Source organism: Macaca nemestrina, chromosome 9 (genome assembly GCF_043159975.1).
Source record: "Macaca nemestrina isolate mMacNem1 chromosome 9, mMacNem.hap1, whole genome shotgun sequence".
Taxonomy (NCBI): Eukaryota; Metazoa; Chordata; class Mammalia; order Primates; family Cercopithecidae; genus Macaca; species Macaca nemestrina.
In genome coordinates, this window is record NC_092133.1 from 29,412 (window position 1) to 35,897 (window position 6,486).

A 6,486-nucleotide genomic window follows, 5' to 3' on the forward strand; every position below is an offset into this window, starting at 1 on the left:
TACATAACAAAAGTTTTCTGTATAATGATCATTTTCATAGCACTATGTGTGATAGCAAAAAGTGAAAAATAATGAAAATACCCAACGATAAGGTATTGGTTAAGTAAATTATGGTGTATTCACAAAATGAAAAAGTACATGCTAGTTAATAACAGTATAAGAATACCAAATAACCTGTGAACAAATCCATGATACATCATCTAGTGAAAAACTAAGGTTATGATGCAGTGCAATTAGAATATTGTTTGCAAAATGTGCACACACATAAACAGGAAGAGGGTGGCAGGAGACCAGCCCAATACAGTGCAAAACTTTTTTCTGAATGATAGGCTTGCTACTGAATTTTTAAAATTTTATCTTCACAATTACATGCATTTTTCAATAGGCCTGTATTATCCTTCAGTCAAGGAAGCTACTACATGAACATGAAGCAATGGGATGGCGCCTCTGCTCTGCTCCTGTATCTGCTGTCCAAGCCCGGCAGAAATTTCCTCACCCTCCACCTCCATGTGTTTCAGTGTGATGGGGACCGTCTCTGTGCTGGCAGTAAACAGACTCAACGTAGTACATGTGAAGTTCTCCAAATTAAACTCAGAAGATGGGTTGTGGTTTTCCTGTAGATAATGGAGTTAGCAGTTACATGATTTCATAAAAGGACACTTTTCAGTAACATTTTATTTGTGAATAGGAGATTCCCAATCAAAATTAATGGTGGCTATAAACGAATAACTTTTGTGGTGATTTTTTGGTCTATGTGATTTTCATTTGATGTCTAATTTGTATTCAGCAATGAAATATTGACACTTTGCATAACAGAAAACATCTTGTAAGATGTTTCACTTTTGACAGACTTGTGAAAAGGTAAAAACAGTACATGCTTGTGTACACACAGGCACGCATGCATACAGGCACATGCACACACATGCACAGGCATGCCTGTGTGGGGATAGAGAAGCACGTATTCAACACCTACGAAAGCACTTATTGAGTATCTGTTACATTGCAGGCTCTGTCTGGGTGTTAGGGAAAGAGACAGTTTACACATCAGGCAGCTTACGCTTCATCTTCACTAATGGATTGTGAGCTCTTTGGGGGCACACAGAGTCTCTGTCATGATCGATTTGCCTAGCAGGTGCTCAGTAAACATGTGTTTAATGAGCCAGTTAATGAAAAAGTTAAAACACTCCATTTAGAGGTCCAATGGTAGTAAAACGAACAGTTTCAAGGCCAGAAGGGATTCTACGTAGAAGACTGGTGAACACAGAATATAATTCATGTTAAGTGTGCGTGTGCTGGCTGCTCTCTGCAGAGGTGTGAGAGCAGCGTCTTCTTCTGTCCTGGTGCTGTGGGGACACTTATACTGAGAATGGCACAGCCAGATCCCTGGTGAGGACAGTGTTGTCCGCTTACACCCACCTCCTCCATGTCACTGAGAAAGCGGTCGATATAATCCCCGGGGCTCTCAGGGTCCCGAGTCCCCTGATTCTCCTTCACTCTCTCCAAAATTAAAATTTTTATTTTCTGAACATTTTAAAAAAGATTATGGCTGTCGTCGGCAAAGCCTGAGTCCTGTCGTCTTGCCTTCCTCCCACACAGCATGAACTTCACCACTCGCTCCACCTTCTCTACCAACCACCAGTCCCTGGGCTCTGTCCAGGCGCCCAGTTACTGTGCCCGGCTGGTCAGCAGCGCGGCCAGCGTCTATGCAGGCGCCGGGGCCTCTGGTTCCCGGATCTCCGTGTCCCGCACCACCAGCTTCTGGGGCAGCATGGGGTTCGGGGGCCTGGCCTCAGGGATGGCCAGGGGTCTGGCAGGAATGGGAGGCATCCAGAATGAGAAGGACACCATGCAAAGCCTGAACGACCACTGGCCTCTTACCTGGACAGAGTGAGAAGCCTGGAGACCGAGAACCGGAGGCTGGAGAGCAAAATCCGGGAGCACTTGGAGAAGAAGGGACACTAGGTCAGAGACTGGAGCGATTACTTCCAGATCATTGAGGACCTGAGGGCTCAGATCTTTGCAAATACTGTGGACAATGGCCGCATCATTCTGCAGATTGGCAATGCCCGTCTTGCTGCTGATGACTTTAGAGTAAAGTATGAGACAGAGCTGGTCATGCGCCAGTCTGTGGAGAACGACATCCATGGGCTCTGCAAGGTCATTGATGACACCAATGTCACTCGACTGCAGCTGGAGACAGAGATCGAGGCTCTCAAGGAGGAACAGCTCTTCATGAAGAAGAACCACAAAGAGGAAGTAAAAGGCCTACAAGCCCAGATTGCCAGCTCTCGGTTGACCATGGAGGTAGATGCCCCCAAATCTCAGGACCTCGCCAAGATCATGGCAGACATCCAGGCCCAATATGACGAGCTGGCTCAGAATAACTGAGAGGAGCTGGACAAGTACTGTTCTCAGCAGATTGAGGAGAGGACCACAGTGGTCACCACAGTCCGCCGAGGTTGGAGCTGCTGAGACGACGCACACAGAGCTGAGACATAGAGTCCAGTCCTTGGAGACTGACCTGGACTCCACGAGAAATCTGAAGGCCAGCTTGGAGAACAGCCTGAGGGAGGTGGAGGCCCGCTGCACCCTACAGATGGAGAAGCTCAATAGGATCCTGCTGCACCTGGAGTCAGAGCTGGCACAGACCCGGGCAGAGGGACAGTGCCAGGCCCAGCAGTAAGAAGCCGTGCTGAACATCAAGGTCAAGCTGGAAGCTGAGATCACCACCGACCGCCGCCTGCCGGAAGATGGCGAGGAATTCAATCTTGGTGATGGCTTGGACAGCAGCAACTCCACGCAAACCATCCAAAAGACCACCACCCGCCGGATAGTGGATGGCAAAGTGGTGTCTGAGACCAGTGACACCAAAGTTCTGAGGCATTAAGCCAGCAGAAGCAGGGTACCCTTTGGGGAGCAGGAGGCCAATAAAAAGTTTAGAGTTAAAAAAAAAAAAAAAAAGGTTGTGGCTACTTCCAAGGAGATAGTGAATGAACCAAGGCCAGAAATTGTAGAGCTGTGAAAGAAATACTCTTACAATACTCTCCCTTCTGTCAACCAGGATGAGAAAAGTGTAATATTGTGTAATATTAAAGGCATCTCTGTGCTAAAGGGGAACATGCTCTCCCCAGCCCCTACTATGGTTTCTAGCTGCATTTTCCTATTATGTAAAGCAACTCACTGGCTGTGCTGCAGGGATCTTAAGGCAGGGCTGCCTTGCACCTTAAAAAGAGCAAGGGGAGCTTGTCAGCACTTTAGAAGAGGCAAGCTGACAGAGGAGAGAATTAACATCCTTCCATGAATTTCAGCTGCATTAAGTAAGTAAACCTGTCGCTTCTCCACATCTGCCACTCCATCTCCTCTGGTGTGCTGGGCTCTGCCCGTCTCCCCACTTCCCAAGGTGGGGCTCTGCACTTGGACTGACCCTTGGCACGAACATTTGGTTAATCCAACAGCCAGACACAGTCATGGCTTTACCTGGGTCCAGGAAGAGTTCAATATTGAAAAATTTTCAGACAACAACCTAATCAGGTAGAGCAAATCTTCATCTTCATAGTCAAAGTGCTCATAGAAGATGATGGAGCAGATCAAGTTGCAGGAAGCACAAGCGAGGACAAGATGGGGTCAGAGCTGGTGAGAAAGTCATAAAAAAATCAAGGAAAACTTTGACATACACATGTCCCATCTACTGTTCCCTTTAAATCAAAATTACCATAAATAGTTTATACTTCCATAACAGAAAAGAGGGAAATTATTTCCAGTAGGGTTGTCACCAGCCAAGGAAAAGAGCAGGAGCAGTGAATGTAACTCCCCACCCAACTGTGCAGTAGGCACTAATTGCAAACCAGTTCTTTGTCTTGGTGAGGGACTCCACCAGGTGCTGGACTTCCTCCTGGACATGCTCCTTAATGCTCCTCCTCCCGGTCCCAAAGTTGTGCAGGATCAGGAGAGTAAAGAGTCGCATCTGCTTCCACCACTCTCCATGGACCAACACGAGGCCTGGAGTAGGAAGCAAATGATAGGAGCTCTGTCATCCACTAAGCAAAAGGTAGGTACAAAAGGCTAGAGAAGGAGGACCACAGGCGTTTGACAGGGACTTGATACTACAGGGGCTGCCTGCAGCTCTTAAGAACTTTCCTCTTCCACAGACCAACCAGCACCATTTACTCTCAGACTAAAGCAGGAAAGTTAGTTTTAAAAAGTTCAGTCTTATCCACAGAGAGTGCTCAAGAGGATGTTGAAGCTGGGGGAAAACAGCTGGAGAGATCTAGAATTTCCTTTTCTTTCTTTCTTTCTTTTTTTTTTTTTCCCATGACAGGGTCGCATTCTGTCACCAGGGCTGGAGTGCCATGATGCAATCACAGCTCACTGCAGCCTCTACTTCCTGGGCTCAGGTGATCCTCTCACCTCAGCCTCCCAAGTAGCTGAGACTACAGGCATGTACCATAATGCCTGGCTAGAGTATTGGTTTTTGTTGGTTTGTTTGTTGCATTTTTGGTAGAGATGGAGTTTCTCCATGTTGCCCAGGCTGGTGTCAAACTATTGGGCTTGAGTGATCTGTCCTCAGCTTCCCAAAGTGCTGGGACTACAGGCATGTGCTACCGTGACTGGCCTGGGATCTAGAATTTCAACGTCAGATCCCAAGAGAGCTGAGGGGAGAAATGATCTGCCCTGGACGGAGTTTGAGGAAAGGACTTCACCCTCAGACCCATCCTGACTCGATCCAGAGGAGCTTCCAGGCAGGAATTCTTACTCTTCCCCTGCATTCTACAGGAGAGCCTCCAGGAAGAGAAGCCCACATCCAGCTGGACGAATCAGAAGTAAAGTCTGCTATCCTCACTTGAGATTGTTGGCAAAACAGACTTGCACAACTGCAGACAAACCTTGCATCAGCTACGCATGTCAATCAATGGGGGAAAAGGAGGTAATTCACATCACTGAAAGATTTCAAATTATAGTGGTCCCCCTTATCCATGGGTTCAGTTTCCTTGGTTTTACTTTCCAGGGTTCCAGCTACCCGTGGTAAACCACAGTCTGAAAATATTAATTAGAAAATTCCAGAAATAAACAATTCATAAGTTTTAAGTGGCATGTTGTTCTGAGTACTGTGATGAAATCTCCTGCCCTCCTGCTGCACCTCACCCAGGATGTAACTGTTGTCCAGCATATCCCTGTTGCACACACTTCTGCCTGTCAGTCCTTCAGTAGCTGTCTCAGTTATCAGATCAACTGTTGCAGTGCTTGTGTTCAAGTCACCCTTATTCTACTCAAGAATGGACTCAAGGAATAAACAGTAAGAGATTAACAATAACTAATATAATAAAACAACTATAACAATATCCAGCATATTCTCTTCCTGTCTAACTTATACATTAAATTTAATCATACGTATTTGTGTGTAGGGAAAAAAACATAGTATATGCAGGTTTAGTACTATCGATGATTTCAGACATCCCCTGGGGGACTTGGAACACATTCCCCACTGATAAGGGGATGTGGGATATGATGAGGTTTCTCTTCAAATAATCTGATCAATCTTTTATTCTTTAATTCATAGTACCACCCCCTTTGTCATTTTTCTCCTTTTTTTTCCTTTTTGCCTTGTTAGATGTCCAGGCATGCCACAGTACTAGGTGTTATCAGTACCAGCTTACATTCCTTTCCTTATTTAGAAAGAGGACTAACTTTCTAGCTCATGACAGACACCCCTTCCCCTTTCCTCTCCACTTTCTTTTATGTACCCACCTTACCTAAAAAAAATTAAAATGTTTAGCCAACTAGGATTAATTTAGATTGCATGACCCAACCCCGGCCAATGGGGAAAGGGCACAGGGGCAGGATTTGCATCAGGGATAAAGGCTCGTGTGCCCCTCTGTTCAGGTGTGCTCTCGTGGTGACTGGCCAAGGAGGCACCCCTCTGTGCAGAAGTAAAATGGCTTTGCTAAGAATCCTTTGCTTGAGTGTTCAATTTCCCTAGGATTTTGAACGTTATTCCCAACAGTGAGAATACTGTAATATCCTCAGACTGATTTAACAGGATCTTAGGACCACAGCAAAATAAAAAGAAGGAACTCATAGAGAAGATTTTTTAAAAGTTAAAAATTGGATTGCCTCTCTTCTATTTCTGGCAATGATGGACTAGGTGATTCAGAGTAACTCTTCTGCTAAGATAAGGTGGAAACGCTGCATGCAATGTATGTAAGAACCTGTATGAAAGCATTGAAAGGCTACCAAGGGAATGAGGAGTTGTAGGGACACTTTCCATGAAGCATTTGGTGATTCAAAAAAGCACAGATGAGAGAGAAAATCTCAGCAGAGCTATCAGCAATTTCAGAGGTCTCGGGAACAAAACCAGGAATCAGAGGTGTTCAAGGAGGAAGGTCTCTGTTAAGTGTTCAGGGCTACATCCTCGGAGTGAGGTGAACAGGAACCCGACCAGCCCCCACAGGGACCACAGCCCTGCTTCAAATCCTCTGAACAGCTTGG

The 6,486-nt window shown here is 45.9% G+C and overlaps 1 pseudogene; it reads left to right on the forward strand.

The window, feature by feature from the left end:
* The first annotated feature begins 1,597 nt into the window (after positions 1–1,597).
* On the forward strand, positions 1,598–2,929 carry LOC105471387 (keratin, type I cytoskeletal 18 pseudogene; annotated as a pseudogene).
* Positions 2,930–6,486: the final 3,557 nt, after the last annotated feature.